The sequence below is a fragment of the Desmodus rotundus genome, chromosome 3 (assembly GCF_022682495.2).
Source record: "Desmodus rotundus isolate HL8 chromosome 3, HLdesRot8A.1, whole genome shotgun sequence".
Classification (NCBI taxonomy): Eukaryota; Metazoa; Chordata; class Mammalia; order Chiroptera; family Phyllostomidae; genus Desmodus; species Desmodus rotundus.
In genome coordinates, this window is record NC_071389.1 from 7,483,501 (window position 1) to 7,499,204 (window position 15,704).

The window sequence follows — 15,704 nt, forward strand, 5'->3', positions numbered from 1 at the left end:
TTCTTAAGTTTTTGTTTTAAAAGAATTCTTACCTTAAAATAGTTTTTTTCCCCCTCTCTGAAATGCTGAGAGAAGCAATAAAAGTTTAGTACTTTTACTTATTTTTATTACCTTGGCAAGATTCGTTCCAGCTTCAGCCTTTTCTGGCTTCTTGCTCTCAGGCAGGGTGGGGAACATTCTTCAGGCTCTTACTCAGAGAGATGCAATTTTTACAACGCACCAACCTCATAGTCCCACCTCTCACATTTCATTTCAGAAGCATGCTTGAGTGCCTGCTGTATACAGGTAAGGCTCTGTAACAGATAAAGAGGAGAGAGAAATGATACTCTGTTTAGTGAGCATCTTCCTACTATGTGACAAGGATTGTGGTAAGTGCTTTATACATATTATCTCTAACTTTATCACCCCCACAAGAGGCAAGTATCATTATTGTTATTATACCTTTGGTATTATTGTTATTCACGGATGCCTAGTTTAGTGACTCATCTGAGTACATGGTTGAAGCAGGATTCAAACCCAGGAACAACCAAGTGCAGAGTTCAGAGCTGACACAAGAGGCTGAACCACCTCTCCATTTATACTTAATTAATTTATTTTTTTAGATTTTATTTGTTTTTGTTTTAGAGAGAGGGGAAGAGGGGGAAAAGGAGAGGGAGAGACATCGATTGGTTGTCTCTCGCATGCCCCTAACTGGGGACCCAGCCCCCCTGCAACCCAGGCATGTGCCCTGACCGGGAACAGAACCAGCGACTTTTTGGCTTGCGGGCCAGCATTCAACCCACTGAGCCACACCAGCCAGGGCACCGCCTTTCAATTTAAAGAGATGAATAAGACACAGTCCCTACCCTCGGACAACTAATGGCCTACTGGCTGCAGATGGCATATACCAAGTAACCAGATGGTGAGGGCGACCATGAAGGTGCTTCAAAAAAATACACATTCCAGGGGACCCAAGGAGGGCTTCCGCCTGGAGTCCAGGAACGTGTTCTCCAAGAAGACGGCTATTAGTTGCACCTTGGCAGCTGGGGCCATTGCACATCGCGGGGAGGGGAGAGGACATTCTGGAGAGCACAAATGTCAGAGAGCTAAGTAAGTATATGACAAGTCTGGGGGGAAGCACTAAGTGTAACTAGGTCTGTCGGAGGCGCAAGGAGCTAAGGCTGGACAGGCAGATGTCAGTGGACCTGGGGAGAGAGCATGAGACATCAGTAGAACGCCAGAGCGGAGGACAGTGGAGATGGTCAGGAGGGGCCGTGGGAGGGACTGATTTCTGCAGGCCAGGAAGACGGCTGTCCTGCTGACTGCCTCAGTGTTACTGCCTCCCTAAAGGTGGCCTGGGTCTGGGGAAGGCAGGGACCATGGGCCAGAGAAGGTTGCTCTGCCCCTTTCAGTTCAAGGTGATGGATCCAGACTCCCATATACAATTGAGATGTGGTTAATCAGGTCCTTAACTATTTACGGGAAAACAGGACAAAAAGTTGTCTTCCCAAACTTTACAGAGCTGGAATTTGGAGTTTGCAGCCCAAATCACTTCTCCTACCAGACTAAACGAGGGTAAATGATTTGCCCAAATGAATCACTAATTCATTAGTTTATGAATCCTGTAAGCAGCATCTATTTTTGTGCAGGGCGCTGGGGCAGGAATAAATAGCCTTAGCCCTAGTTTTGAGTTAATCAGTGGTCTATGGGGAGATGAGGCATGCATACAAATAATGAGCGTTACAAGGCAGAAGGTTCCGAATGTCATCTGAGAGGATGGGAGCTCCAGGGGGTGAGAGGTGGGAGGGTTTTCTCCCCCCTGTGGGGTGGGGAAGAGTGAGCAGGATGCAAACGAGTGGACGTACAGGGGAAGGGCTTCTCCTCAGAAGCTGGGAAGAAAACCAGTGTGACAGGGCCAAGGGGCAAGGGAAGGGGAAGACAGGTAGACGAAGCTGAAAGGTAACTTAATGCGACGGCCTTGACTTGCAGAGAAGATAGATGGTGTCTCCATGGGCAGATTGTAAATCCCAGTCCAGGAAGGCAGGGTCAAGGTCTGTCTGGCTCCCCCGGAATCCCTGAACCTTGCCCCGTGCTTAATAAATCTGTGCTGAGCAAATGAATCTGGGCTAACTGATCCTCACTCTGCCACCTAGTCATCTTACTGATGCAGGAAGCAATTTTGTCATATCTCTGGCTCAATTAATCTAAGCATGAACAGTGGGGTAAGAGCAGGTGAAGAATGCAAGTTGAAAGGGGAGACCTCAGGTCTGTTCCCATAGAAATCTCAGGAGAAAGCTGTTAAGAGAAAAACAATGTTCACACTTGCTTGCATAGTGCTTTTACATGTAACCTCATAATAATTTTTCCCACTAAATGCTCTGTGTGTGTGTGCTTGTGCATGCCCGCCTGTGTGTGCTGGAGCAAAAACGTATTTTCCTCGAGGAATTTGGAAGTGCTGTAGTAGAAATACGTCTATTTCTATCGGTTGATAGTGTTCTTCAAAGCTTGAAAATAAGCCGTAAACATTGTAAAGTAGTGCTGAAGTAGTCACGGAAACTTTCCCAGACCTCCCGGCACGACTGTGTTTGTTTTTTCTTTGTTTTAGTGTGTCCATTTCCACAGGGAGAATCTTCACTCAGGAGCCCACGTGTGGTAAAAAGAACACAGTGCGACCAAATGTGGAAGCGTCGGCAGCAAGTTCTTGGGGCTGCCCTTAAAGAGAGACACTGCAGCTCCATGAAAAACTCAGTTTACTTACAGACATGGCCTGCGGTACAGAAAGAACTGATAGAAAAACATAGGAGTCCACTTGACTGTAGTGCTGTCTGAATTAATATTACCACAAAAGACTTAAGGGCAGCCCTGACTGGTGTGGTTTAGTGGGTTGGACGTTGTCCTGCTAAACCAAAAGGTCGCTGGTTCAATTCCTGGTCAGGACACATGCCTGGGTTGCTGGTTCTGTCCCAGGTTGAGGCACCTACAACAGGCAACCGATCGATGTTTCTCTTTCTCTCCCTCTCTTTCTCCCTCCCTCCCCCTCTCTCTAAAAATAAATAAATGAAATCTTTAAAAAAAAACGGAAGACAAGTACCAATGCTACATTTCCATTAATATGAGGTATCTATCAGATGCCATGTTGTAGTGTTACTATATCTTTGTGGTGATTATTCTATGTATCAACTTGGAGGGTATTTTTGGATGAGGTTAATATTTAAGTCGATAAATTTTGCTAAGCAGATTGCGCTTCACAATGTGGTGGGCCTCGCCCAACGGATGAAAGTCTGCATAGAACAAAAAGACTGGTGTCCGGGAAGAGGAGGGACTTCTCCAGCAGACTTCCCTTGGGCTTTGTCTGTACCATGGGCTCTCCTAGATCTGGAGCCTGCGGGCCTGCACTGCGAGAAGTGCATCTCTCTCCTAGTGTATCTACGTATCTCTACATTCCTGGAGTCTCCTATTGGTTGTATATGTTATACATACCCGCTACATCACAGACACATCTCCTGTTGGCTCTGCTTCTCTGGAGAACCCTGGCACATCCTTGATGTTATTTTCACCTCAGCCCTTTGCAGAGCTGCTCTCTGTGATCTACACTTCGCTGTCGTCCCCCAGCTTGGGGACATTATAGGAATCAGATGGAGGATGTCCTGTGTGTTCAGACCATAAGGAGGTCATTAAGGTACTTGTATGGAAACTTCCGTTACTCAGATCGTTTTCTCTTTCACTGATTTCTTTGCCTTTTTTCCCCTGAGTGCAGGAGGGTCAGCCACCAATACTGTTTTGTAAATCAGGTGGAAGAGAAATAAACAAGCGAGGACATTGATGGCTTGTCCTTTGTATACAAGGGTGGGGCAAAAGTAGGTTTACAGCTGTGAGTCGGCACAACACAAAGTTTATTCTTCTATTAGTATTTATTAATTATTGTATTATTTTCCGCACAAGCAATTATAAGCCTACTTTTGTCCCACCCTGTATTTTGCCCAGAAATCTCAGCAAATTCAGAACCTCAGAAATTCAATGAAGCCAGAAAGGATTATTATAAGGGGATTATTACCAATAATCCCCTCTCATAATGCCATTTTTATGATTATGCTTTTAGAATTGTAACCACTTATTGAAATATACATTATAGAGCTAGAGATTTTTTTCCTGTTGTTATCAAGTCAACTTTTGTTCTATTATTCAGTGATCTTCTAGCTCAGGGGGAGACTATGCAATAATGTTTTAATTTACAAAAATATTATGTTATTGCCCTGGCTGGTGTGGCTCAGTGGATTGAGCACCCAACTGCAAACCGAAAGGTTACTGGTTTGATTCCCAGTCAGGGCACATGCCTGGGTTGCAGGGCCAGGTCCCCAGCTGCGGGTGTGCAAGAGGCAAGAGATCATTGTATCTCTCACACACTGATGTTTCTCTCCCTCTCTTTCTCCCTCCCTTCCCCTCTCTGTAAAAATAAGTAAATAACTGAAATCTTTAAAAAATATTATGTTATGTTGTATGCCTAAAACTAATACAATGTTAGGTCAACTGTACCTCAATAATACAGTAATAAAGGTGATGGTTATTAAAAAGATATATGTTATAGTCTTGTTTTCTTATAAAAATGGTGACTTTATATTTATATATACATAATATATCATATATTTTATGTTATATAAATATATTTTCCAATTTTATATATTTATTTTATATATCTATATACAGATTTTACATATTCCTACAGATAGGTTACAGAGCAATGAGTCTGGCTTTTTGTCACTGAAAGATGTCCCTATTTCACCACAAACATCCAGATTCTATGGTGACATTTTAAGAAGATATAACACAAAATCTCAAGTTACATAATGTCACGACTTTCTTTGTGTTACATTTCCTCCATATGACACCTGTAATAAAAGGTGAGTTGATATAATTTTTACTAAATAGTTATTGTTGAAAAATGCCAAAGGTTTAAAAGATGAATATTTATAAAATGTGCTTTATAGAGCGCTTCTCACAGAGTAAAGGACATTGCAACTACTCTCTTTTTAACTCAAGATACCTCCTGTTGTCAATTTCAGTTTTTAATTTTGAAACTTTCTTGGAGTAATTTATCTACACACAATCAGAATAATAGATTTTAGAACTAGATGAGATCTTAAGGGTGTGGTCTAGCTCTTTAGTTTTGCAGCTACAAAAAGCAGGCCCAGAGATAGGGGCATCATAATCAAATTTGTATGACCAATTTAAAAAAAAAATCTTAACCTCAAATTCTTTTTTTAATATATATTTTAAAGATTTTATTTATTTGTTTTTAGACAGGAGGAATGGAGAGAGGAAGAGAGAGAGAAACATCAGTTCATTGCCTCTCACATGCCCCCAAGTGGGGACCTGGCCTACAACCCAGGCATGTGCCCTGACTGGGAACCGAACGGGCAACTTTTTGGTTTGCAGGCCTGTGCTCAATCCACTGAGCCACACCAGCCAGGACCACCACAAATTCTTAAAAAACAAACAAACAAACAAACCCACTAAAATAGTTTTCAAAGACTGAAACAGATATTAAAAAAAGGAAATATAGGAGCCAATTATACATTAAGATTCATTTGTAATCATATTCCCTGCTACGATATTTGTTTCCTCTCCTGTTACTATAGCCGTAGTATTTCATCACAGCAACTAGAAAAAGTGGTTGGGGGTACTGTGATTTGTGGTGGTACCTGAATAAATAAGAAATGATTTATAATAATCACCTTTATTAGGGTATCATTGAGAGATAATTGCCGATTGCTAATTTTAATCATATCAGAAGAAGAGAAAGTTTAAAACACATTGTTCAGGACACGCAGCTTTCTCATACTCTGATCCACTCCTCTCAAAGTAGAGCAGATGCTAACTGATATAAGAGGATGTTAATGAGGCTTCAGTCTTGCTTGTAAATTTTTTGACATTTGCTGTCAGAGTAGAATACATGAAAAGGCCATTATTGATATGAAGCTTTGCGTGTTGCCATCTTTATGCACTGAGTTATGAAAATACACCTAGGAAGAGGCAAAGCCCCTCCCCAGCCTACAGGGAGCCTGAGTTAGCTGACACTCTCAGCTCAGGGAACAGAGTGAGGAAGTGAAGCTTTAGTTTTCTCATTGGTTGGGGGTTCAGTCAGTTGTCAAGCAGGCCGCCTCTTGGGCTCTGCTGAACACAGTCCTAATCTCAAGGGAAAGCCATTCGGTGTGAGCAGCATTCGTTATTACAAATAACGGGGGAATGACGCAGTATGGATGCGACATCCCTATTTTGATCAGTGTAGTCAACCTTTGTACTGATCAGCGTTTCCTCCCCTTGATCAGAGTGTTATTGATTAGAGTCCGTGAACTCTCTACAGGGGCACAAATTGGTTCTTGGGGAATATAAGATCGTAGCCATAAAACATTAAAAAATTCCTGTCCACAAATTGTAAAAAACAAAACAAAACGCCAAAGTTGTTGAAGCCTGAAGTGGATATTTTAATAAAAAACACAAGAGCTAAATTTATATCTAGAAACCCTCGCATATGTGGTCAGATGATTTTCCACAAGGGTGCCAAGATCATTCAGCGGGGAAAAGGCAGTCTTTTCAACCAACGGCGTTAAGAAAACTTGATCTCCACACACGTAAGAATGAAGCTGAATCTTTACCTTATCAAGGGTCTAACCTTGAAAGCTCTTCTACGAGCTAAACTATGAGACTCTTAGAAGAAAACAGCGAGGAAAGCTTCAGGACATTGGCTTTCACAATGATTACTTGGATAAAGCACCAAGAGCACAGGCAACAAAAATAAAAATAGAAAAACTGGCAACTTCAAAATTAAAAACATCTGTGCGTCAAAAGACACAATCAAATGAGTCAAAAGGCAACCCTGGAATAGGGAAAATATTAGCAAATCATGCATCTGATAGGGGGTTTATATCTAGAACATACTTAAAAACTTCTACAACTCACCACCAACAATAACGAAAAAAACAACCTGATCAAAAAATAAACAATGCTCCCACAACTTCCCTAAAGCAGTAGTGCTTTTAGGCTACTATTTGGGGGGAGTACGTTTAAAGAAGAGCACAGGAGGAAATAATCATGTAAATTGCAAAGTTAAGCTTCCACTCCTAATTTCTAAAAATTTTTCTCTGTTTTTGCCTATCAAAATTTTCTGCAGCATTTTTATTTTTGGTGAATGTTAAAATCATTGTACTGGGAGGAAGCTTCCTCAACCTTGGCTATAACTTAAAAAACACAAGAGCAATGAACTTAGACATTTCTCCAAAGACGGTGCATAAACGGCCAGTAAGTACATGAAAAGATGCTCAACATCACTATAATTAGGGAAATGCAAATCAAAATTGCAATGAGATACCACTTTGTTCCCATTAGGGTGACTAAAATCAAAGAGACGGAGTATAATTGAGTGTTGCCGAGCATGTGGAAAATTGGAAATCCTCCTGACTGTTGGTAGGAATGTGAAAAGGTGCAGCCACTACGGAAAACAGTGTGGTAGTTCCTCAAACATTTTAAAATAGATTTACCATATGGCCCAGAAATCACACTTCTGCGTATATACCCAAAAGAATCAAAAGCGAGATCTTGAAGAGATAGTTGCACGCCCTTGGTCAAGCAGCACTATTCACAACAGCCGAAAAAAGGTGGAGGGGGTGGGAGGGGAATGAAGAGGGTAAAGGGAGTCCAGTACATAGTGACTGAAGGAGACTAGGCTTTGGGTGGTGAGCACACGATGGAGTGTATAGATGTTGTATTATAAAGTTGTACACCCAAATTGTATGTAATGTTATTAACCGATGTTACCCCGATACATTCAATAAAAAATAAATAAAGCCTAAGGAAAAGGTGGAAACAACCCAAGCATCTATAGACAGATGAATGAATAAACAAAACATGGTCGACACATACAATGGAATATTTTTCAGCCTCAAAAAGGAAGAAAATTCTCACATGTGCTACAACATGGATGAACCATAGGACATCATGCTAAGGGAAATAAGCCAGCTACGAACTCACGCAGACAGAAAGGAGCATGGTGGTTGCCCGTGGCTGGCCGGGGAGTTGCGTTTCAGTGGGTGCAGAGTTCCAGTTCTGCGAGACCTGGGGATGGATGTGCGGTGGCTGTGGCTGCTCAACCACCTGGACGTGCTTAGCACGCCTGAACGGGTCGCTTAAATGGTGAAGACGGCAAATTCTGCGTTATGTGCATTTTACTACTGCTTTTTAAAATGCTGTTTAAAATCTTGCACAAAAGATTAGTTTATTTCCCACCGAAATATTGCTCTTCTTTCTTAGTAACTGCTATAGCCATAGTGTTTCACCACAGTGCATAGAAAGCACAGGTATACATATAGTACGCAAATAGATTACTGTATACCTATGATACCAAAATTTTATGGTGGACAAGGGCAACGAGGAATATATGTCCAAAAAAATAAAAAGCTTCTGGGATGGGGAAGGTAACGAAAAAAGGAAGGTTGAGAAATATTCCTCTTCCTTGATGAGCTCCTGTTCCACACTCCAACTGAGCAGACGGATGTCTGACGGTGAACTAGAAAATCACATGTAGAATAATCTACATGTAGGGTTTCTCGGCATTTTGGTATTTGAGCCAAACAATTCTTTGTTGTACAAGGGGCTGTCCCGGGCGTTGGAGATGTTTAGCAACCTCTGTGGCCTCTCCCATTAGGGGCCCGTAGTATCCGCCACCTAGTTACGGCAACCAAACTATCTCCAGGCTTTGTGAAATGCCCACATGGGGGCAAAATCTCACCCTGGTTGGTGACCGTTGCTCTACAATTAGTCAAAGTTCATCATAACTCGGCCTACGGGTAGGTTTTGGGTGGCAGCTCAGACAGGCTGATGACAATGCTTATGGACTCGGTGTGCCTGCCCTGGCAGGTTTCGGCAGGTGCTACCTTGGCTGTGACCTCTATATGGCTACTTACATTATTTAAATGATGACCTCTGGGATAGAGAAACGCCACGCCTTCTGACCCCGTTTGTGAAACTTTGGAAAGGTATCATATTTCTATTGGGGCTAAAGCATTTTATGATGACAAGAGAGTTTGAATTGGGGTGAAGGGGTGGAGGAGGGAAACACCGGCAAATTACTTTGGAAGAAAAGTGAATTCAATGAGCAGGCCCAGAGTTCTTGCTAAGCTGTGGCTAAAGAGTATGTCACAGGTCATATTACAAAACAGTGCACAGGTCTTTTATCAGTCAACACTATGCCTCCCACTGTGGATAATGGAGGCATGCACAATTCTGTTTTCACCCTCAAGGGGTGAGAATATGTTTTGGAATTAAGACACGCATGCGCAGTAATTAGATTGCAGTGGAACAGAGTGCGGGTATATGGGAAACTGTGGGTGGAGGCTACGGAGGAATTCATAAGAAGAGAAAACAATCAGTGTGGGGTTTCCTCCTACACTGGGTTGAATAATGTCTCTCCAAAGTTCATGTCCACCCGGAAGCAGAGAATGTGCCCTTATATGGAGATATGGCCTGAGCAGATATCATTAGTTAAGATGAGGTCATAAGGGAGGAGGGTGGGCCTTAAATTCAAAGACTGGCATTCTCATAAGAAGTTCCTTCCAGAGAGACCTAGGAAGGATGGCCACATGAAAATGGAGACAAATTCGGAGTGATGTGTCTACAAGCCCTGGAATGCCAAGGCAGCCACCAGAATCTGGGAGTGTAGTATGGGACAGACACTCTCTCTGAGCCACCAGAAGGCACCAACCCCCGCTAAACCTTGATTTCAAACTTCCTGCCTCCGACGCTGTGAGAGAATACATTTCCATCGCTTTAAGCCATCCAGTGTGTGGTGCATTGTGAAAGCAGCCCCGGGAACTCACGTAACTCCTAAGGAAGATTTCATCCAAAAGCCGGCTTCCGAGGAGAGGCGGAGTTTGGATGGAGAAGGGGTGATGAGTGACTTCTAGACCAGAAGTAAGGAGAAGAAAAACAAAGAGAAAAACATTTCGAGAGCATAGGTGGAGTGGCAGAAGCGTGGGCTGCTGTAATACAAGGTCCCTGGGGGTGGTGAACGTCTGCGGGGGACGGATGGGCTAAAATCGTCACGCAGGAGCTTCCAGCCTGGGGAAACGAATGCTGGCTGGGGATTTCCTGCCTCAGTGATATCTGCATATTCCCGTGCCGACTTCTCTTCTGCTTCTTCTCGTGTTGCTTGCTGTTTCCTGCTGAAAACCATTTTCACTTATGTCTGTGTTGCCAGCTCGTGTGTTTTATTCATGCTCTCGCGGTGGTGTGTTAGCGAATTCATTCTGCCTTCAAGGAAGGTAAGGACTCCAATAACTTCCCCTCGTGTTCTCTAGCACAAAACCGCACTGGCCTTTGAGCCTGTTCCACCAGAGGGTCTGAAACAGGAGTGAATGCTGCTAGAGACATGCATGGAAGATTCTGAACTTTTTAACACGTTTGGTTCTAAAAATGTGGTATGAGAAGTGCTATGGAAAATTCTAGAAGGCATGCTCTGAATTTTCTTATAGGATGAGATACATTTATTGGGGGGGTCTTAATTTGAATTGGTGAGAAATGTTAGCATCTGAGAGTTGGTTTTCTTTCTCTTCTCTTTTAAAGTAATATTGAAATAAAAAGTCAGAGCAAACTCTCATGGAGCATGGGGGAGGCATAAGGATGACGTTGTAGCCCTGTGTTCGGCTCTGCCGTACTTTGGGGAACAAGGCCAGTCTGCTCTGCTAGATCTAAGTTCTTAGAGGACGGGTGCAGGGGTGGTGTCTTTGTCCCATCGTGTTCATCCTAGTGCCAAGAGCAGGGGACGCTGAGGCTGACTGGAAAGCAGTGTGGCCAGTAGACAGTCATGGACTTTGACAATGAACAAGCCCTTGAGTCCTGCCTCTGGCACTCACCAGTAGTGCCCCTCAACAGTCAGAAACAGTCGTTCTTATTGTTGTTGTGTTGTAATAGAAGGTACTGGCGAGACCGGCGCTCACTGAAGTTCCCTCTGTTCCATGCCTCGCCGTGAAACCTCACCACAGCTAAGACCCCCCTGTACGTTTTGAGGCTGTGCAAGTTTTCACAGTGAAATGATGCAGCCCCAGATGCCCATTATGCAATGCCACCCATCTTTGACCCTTAGAATTCCTGTCTTTGAACTTCATTCATTCATTGCTAAAGAGAAGCCAGAATCCAAGTTTCCAATCTTCGGATAGCTGGGGGGCTCGCTCACATGTCACGCCTTGCTTGGGGAATGACTGGCTGGGGATGGCAGATGGGGGCGGTGGGGGGGCGAGGGGAAGAACCTGGAAGAGGAGACTCTGGCTCCCGCTGAAGGCGATTTGCAGTCACGAGGAACAGTCAGTACTTGTCAAAAGGGAAGTGATGTGTTACTTGAAGAGAACGTGACTTCATTTGAAGCAGTTTCTCTTAGATGCTCAATCCCCTTTTTTCTGACCATGAGATGTTTTTGCCTGACCTCCCACAGAGGGTATTTAGAACAGACTCTTTATGCAGATATTTAACAAAAAGCCAACATTCCAATGCCCACCCCAAGCATCTCGGATGAGAGCAGAGTCGCCTGGGCCAGCTCCTGGTCCAGCCCTTAGGCACATGTGTGTAGAGAGTACGGTTTACTCGGTAAGCCTGCAGCTCACTGGAAAGCTAAATTGTCTAGGTTTTAAAACCTGGTTCTGACCAGGCAAACTCTAACCTTTCCTGGCCTCAGTCTCCTCAGCTGTAAAATGATCACATGAGCATTGCTATGAAGGTGAAGATAGTTGTGTAAAATGCCTGGAATCCAAGTCAGTGGAGAAGAAGAACTGCTGTCAATCCTGGAATTTTAAACCCATTTACATTCCTGTTGGCCACGCCTTGTAAATTCTTTAGTCTTGGTTGTAAAATCTCTTTATCTTTTTAGGAGCGATACTGTAGGTCGCCTGGCGGCTGGGCTGAGCAGGAGGGACCTCTGTGGTTTCCATTATGGCCGTAGGCTGTCTTTTCAGCGTACAATGTTGCCGGTCCACCCATACTAGCTTTAATCCAGCCCCATCAGAGGAGCCGGGGAGACGTTTTTTCTCCCCTTAAAAATATCTAGGATTCACTATGTGCCAGGCAGTTCTGGGCACTGGGATGTTGTGATGAACGATGATTGTGTTCTCTGAACTGGTTCTGCACGCCAAGATTCAAAACCAGCCAGGACCTGCAGGAGACATACCTGTGTAGAGTTTCATTCACGCTACGGATTTGGACAGAGTGCATTTTACCCTTCCATCCCCTAATACAGAAATGGCCCATGAGATGTGATCGAAATGTCTCAGTTTCCTTCCCTCATCCTCTAGCAATACACATCACCTTTGCAAAGAGGCAAAAGAGTACTACTTAGCATATCAGATTACAAACATTTATGAAATTATTGTATTCATGATAGTTTGTATCTCTTTTGGATTAATTTGATAAAATATGTGTCATCCTGAATGGCACAGGTTGAAAATATAAACTTGATCAAGAAAAATATACGGATGAAAAGCACACAATGTCTGATTAGCAGGGAATTTAGAAGCACTGAGGATATACCCAGGGTGGCAGGCTAAATAATGACCCCAGAGATTTGTCCGCATCCTAATTCCCGTAGGAAAAGAGGTTTTTGTAGATGGGATTAAGGGAAGGATTTTGAGATGAGGGGATTATTGGGTGGGTCCTAAATGTAATTGCCTGCGTCCTTATAAGAGGGAGGCAGAGGGAAACTTGACCACACGCGGAGGAGATGGCGTTGTGGAAATGAAGCAGAGAGAGACTTGAAGATACTGGCCCTGAAGGCTGGAATGACATAGCCACAAGCCTAGGAAAGCTGACAGCCACAAGGAGCTAGAAGAGGCCAGGGATGATTTTCTTCTAGAGCCTTGGGATGGAGTGTGGCCCTGCTGACGCCTTAATTTTGGCCCGGTGATACCTATTTTGGACTTCTGGTCTCTGGAACTGGGAGAGAATGCATTCCTGTTACTTGAGCCACGCTGTATGAGGTATTTTGTTGCAACCACCACAGGAAATTAATATACCCAGTCATTCTAGATGGACTAGGGGAACCACCACGGACTCTCTGTCAACCATCTCTTGGCATGATGCTATCTAGTATACGTTCTGGTTCCCTGAGTCACTTCTAACTTGACGTTCCTTTATTTTCCCTTGCATTCTACGGAATGCCAGATGGCATGGAGCTTTTAGCTTTTTGAGGGGTACATCAGTGTTTTGATTGTGGGTGGGAGGGTGGCGTCCCCCTGACTTTCTTTTTTCTCTTTTTTGAGGACACTCAGGTGAATTTGAGGCACGGACCACGTTTCCCGGCAGCGGTCCCGGTAAGGGGCGGAAAAGTCTGATGGGTGCTCTGCCCCACGGCACAGCACACTCTTTCAGGGACAGGCAGGGGATCCAGGATCTGTTTCCTTGAATAGCGGGAGAAATAGGCAAACTCATGAGGGTTGAGTTCTTTTCTTATGTTCTGTGCTGACCCTGCCACTTCTTAAGGCCTTAGTAAAATTTACTGATAATCTTCATTTGTTCCCTGTACCTGACTAGGTCAGCAGCTACAGCATCATCCCTTTGCAATATATTGCTCCATCATGCTTTCTTAAGCTTAAACCCTGGTTCAGCGATTCTCAACCTTTTCATCTCAGGGCCCACATAAACTAATTACTAAAATTCTGTGGCATGCAAAAAAAAAATCTATCTTTTGCCAACCTGACAAGAAAATAAAATAGGTATAATTTTGATTCATTCACACCGGACAGCTCTTGTTGAGTTGGTTGTTGCAATTTTTTAAATTTGATACTCTAAGGGAAAAGGTCAGTGCTGCTGACTAGATAGTCAGGTACTGCATGTTTTAGAGATTCTTGCTGCACGCCCGTTGAAAATCACTGCCCTAGTTACATAAATGGACTTGTGTGCACCCCATAAGTTCCCAAGGCGCACCTGCATCTAACCCATTCGTTAGGGTGCGGCCTTTCCACAGAGGCCTCATGTCGCGCATTACATTTAGATTCTTCCTGATTTCCTCCTAAGGTCGGCACTTCACCCTATGCTCCAACTCCCAACTCTCTGTCTCACCTGCAGCCTCCTTTCCAATTGCCTGCTAGCCATCACCTCTCGGACGTCTAGTAGACGCCTCCAATTCAACTCAGTTCACATCCACGAGAGCATTCTGCACCCAGGCTGTCTATTTCTGTCCTCCTATGTAAATTAGTTCCAAAAGGACTTATTTGCATAGGAGGTGTCACGTGCTGTGCCAGAGCCACAACACCTAGAATGGTGCAAGGCACCACGGCAGGCAGGGCTGCATCTGCCCTCTTGCAGTTCTGATTTTTTTTTTGGTCAAACTGGACCTTGAATAGAGGGAAGAATGGGGTTGATGGTACTTAGTGATGGACCCATTTTGCTTCCCCTACGCCTTTATGAAAGGCTGTGGATTCTTGTTGGCGCAGAATCCCAATCCCTCGGTGCGGTCAGACCGGCTGGCCGCTGGGGTTTTCTTCCAGAGGCGCCGCCGTGGGCTCCACGGACACCCGCGAGGGCCGGCCCCGCCGGCGCGAGTCGTCGAGGAGTGTGCGACCCGAGGCTTTTCTCCTCGCTCGGCAGGACCGGGCCAAGCGGCAGGCTGCGCGTCGGGACGCGGGCGGCCAGGCATCGTGTGCGGCCCCGGGCTCCGCGACGGCGCGCGTGGTGCAGGCTCTCGAGGCCGCGGCCGGCGCCGCCCGACGTCACTTCCGACCGGGGCCAAGATGGCGGCGCCGCGACCGCGGGCGCCGGGGCTTGCGGAGGGGTGGCGGCGACGAGGGCGGCGGCTCTCGGCGCTCTGAGGCGCGGGGGCGGTGGGCGCAGGTAAGAGGCTCCGGGGACGGGCGACTCCCGGGACGGCGGTGGGCGCGGTGGCGCCGGACCCTCGTCCCTGCCCGCGGGGCGGCGGCGGCGGCGACACGCCGGGCACCGGGGCGCGCAGGGCCAGGCGGGCGGACGCGCCCACTCCGAGGTCCGGGCGTCCCGGGTCGGCGCGGGTCCCGTAACGAGGAGCGGCCCGCCGGCGGCCGGGGTCCCTCGCCGCGGCGCCCCAGCACCCCGGCCCGCCCTGGGGCCAGCGGCGGCGAAGTTGCGGGTCCGCTTTGTCGCCGCTGGGTCGCCGCGCGCCCGGCGAGGGGGACGCGGAGGGCTGCGGTGCGGCGGCGTGGGGCGGGCGGCGGCGCGTCCCCCCGGGGGAGGCTCACTCGGGGTCTCAGGGCCGTTCCGATTTCGAGTGGTTTTGCTGCTTTTCTTTTGTGTGCGAACCGAGCGTGCCTTTCACACTCTCAGCCTGAACGTGCGTCTTGCGTCTTTGTGTTTGCCAAATAGTTTTTGTGCGGTTCTAACCTGGAAATCGTCTCTCTTCATATTCCTGTCGTAGACCCACCGGCGTTTTTTATTTTTAACATACGTGCATTTGCAGATTTTTTTGTTGTTGTTGAAGATATTTATGACCTATTTTTGATCGTGGCAAGTGAGACGTGAAGGGGGCCTAACAGGTCAGGGTTTATTCCCAAACCGCCGAGGTTCCTTCCAGCCCACGTGGGGACCGCCGAGCCGTGGCTGGCCACCGTGTGTCGCGGGTGACCTCGCCGCTCAGCGGGAAGCCCACGTTCCGCCTTCACGACGCAGCTGAGTGCATTCCCCGCAGGAGACGCCCGTGCTGGCCCCTCATCTTCATTCAG

General features: G+C 46.0%; 1 protein-coding gene across 5 annotated transcripts in view; it reads left to right on the plus strand.

Annotated features, from left to right (window-relative positions):
- Positions 1-10,272: 10,272 nt before the first annotated feature.
- Positions 10,273-15,704, plus strand: part of PRDM2 (PR/SET domain 2) — a 119,863-nt gene continuing 114,431 nt past the window's right edge. Inside the window, exon 1 of one of the 5 annotated variants that reach the window (XM_053919911.1) lies at positions 10,273-10,292. The gene's annotated coding sequence lies outside the window, so the exon portion shown is untranslated. Of the gene's footprint in view, positions 10,293-14,725; positions 14,845-15,704 lie in introns of those variants that run through there. The other 4 variants (XM_045190534.2, XM_053919912.1, XM_053919910.1 and 1 more) reach the window with 4 other exon arrangements.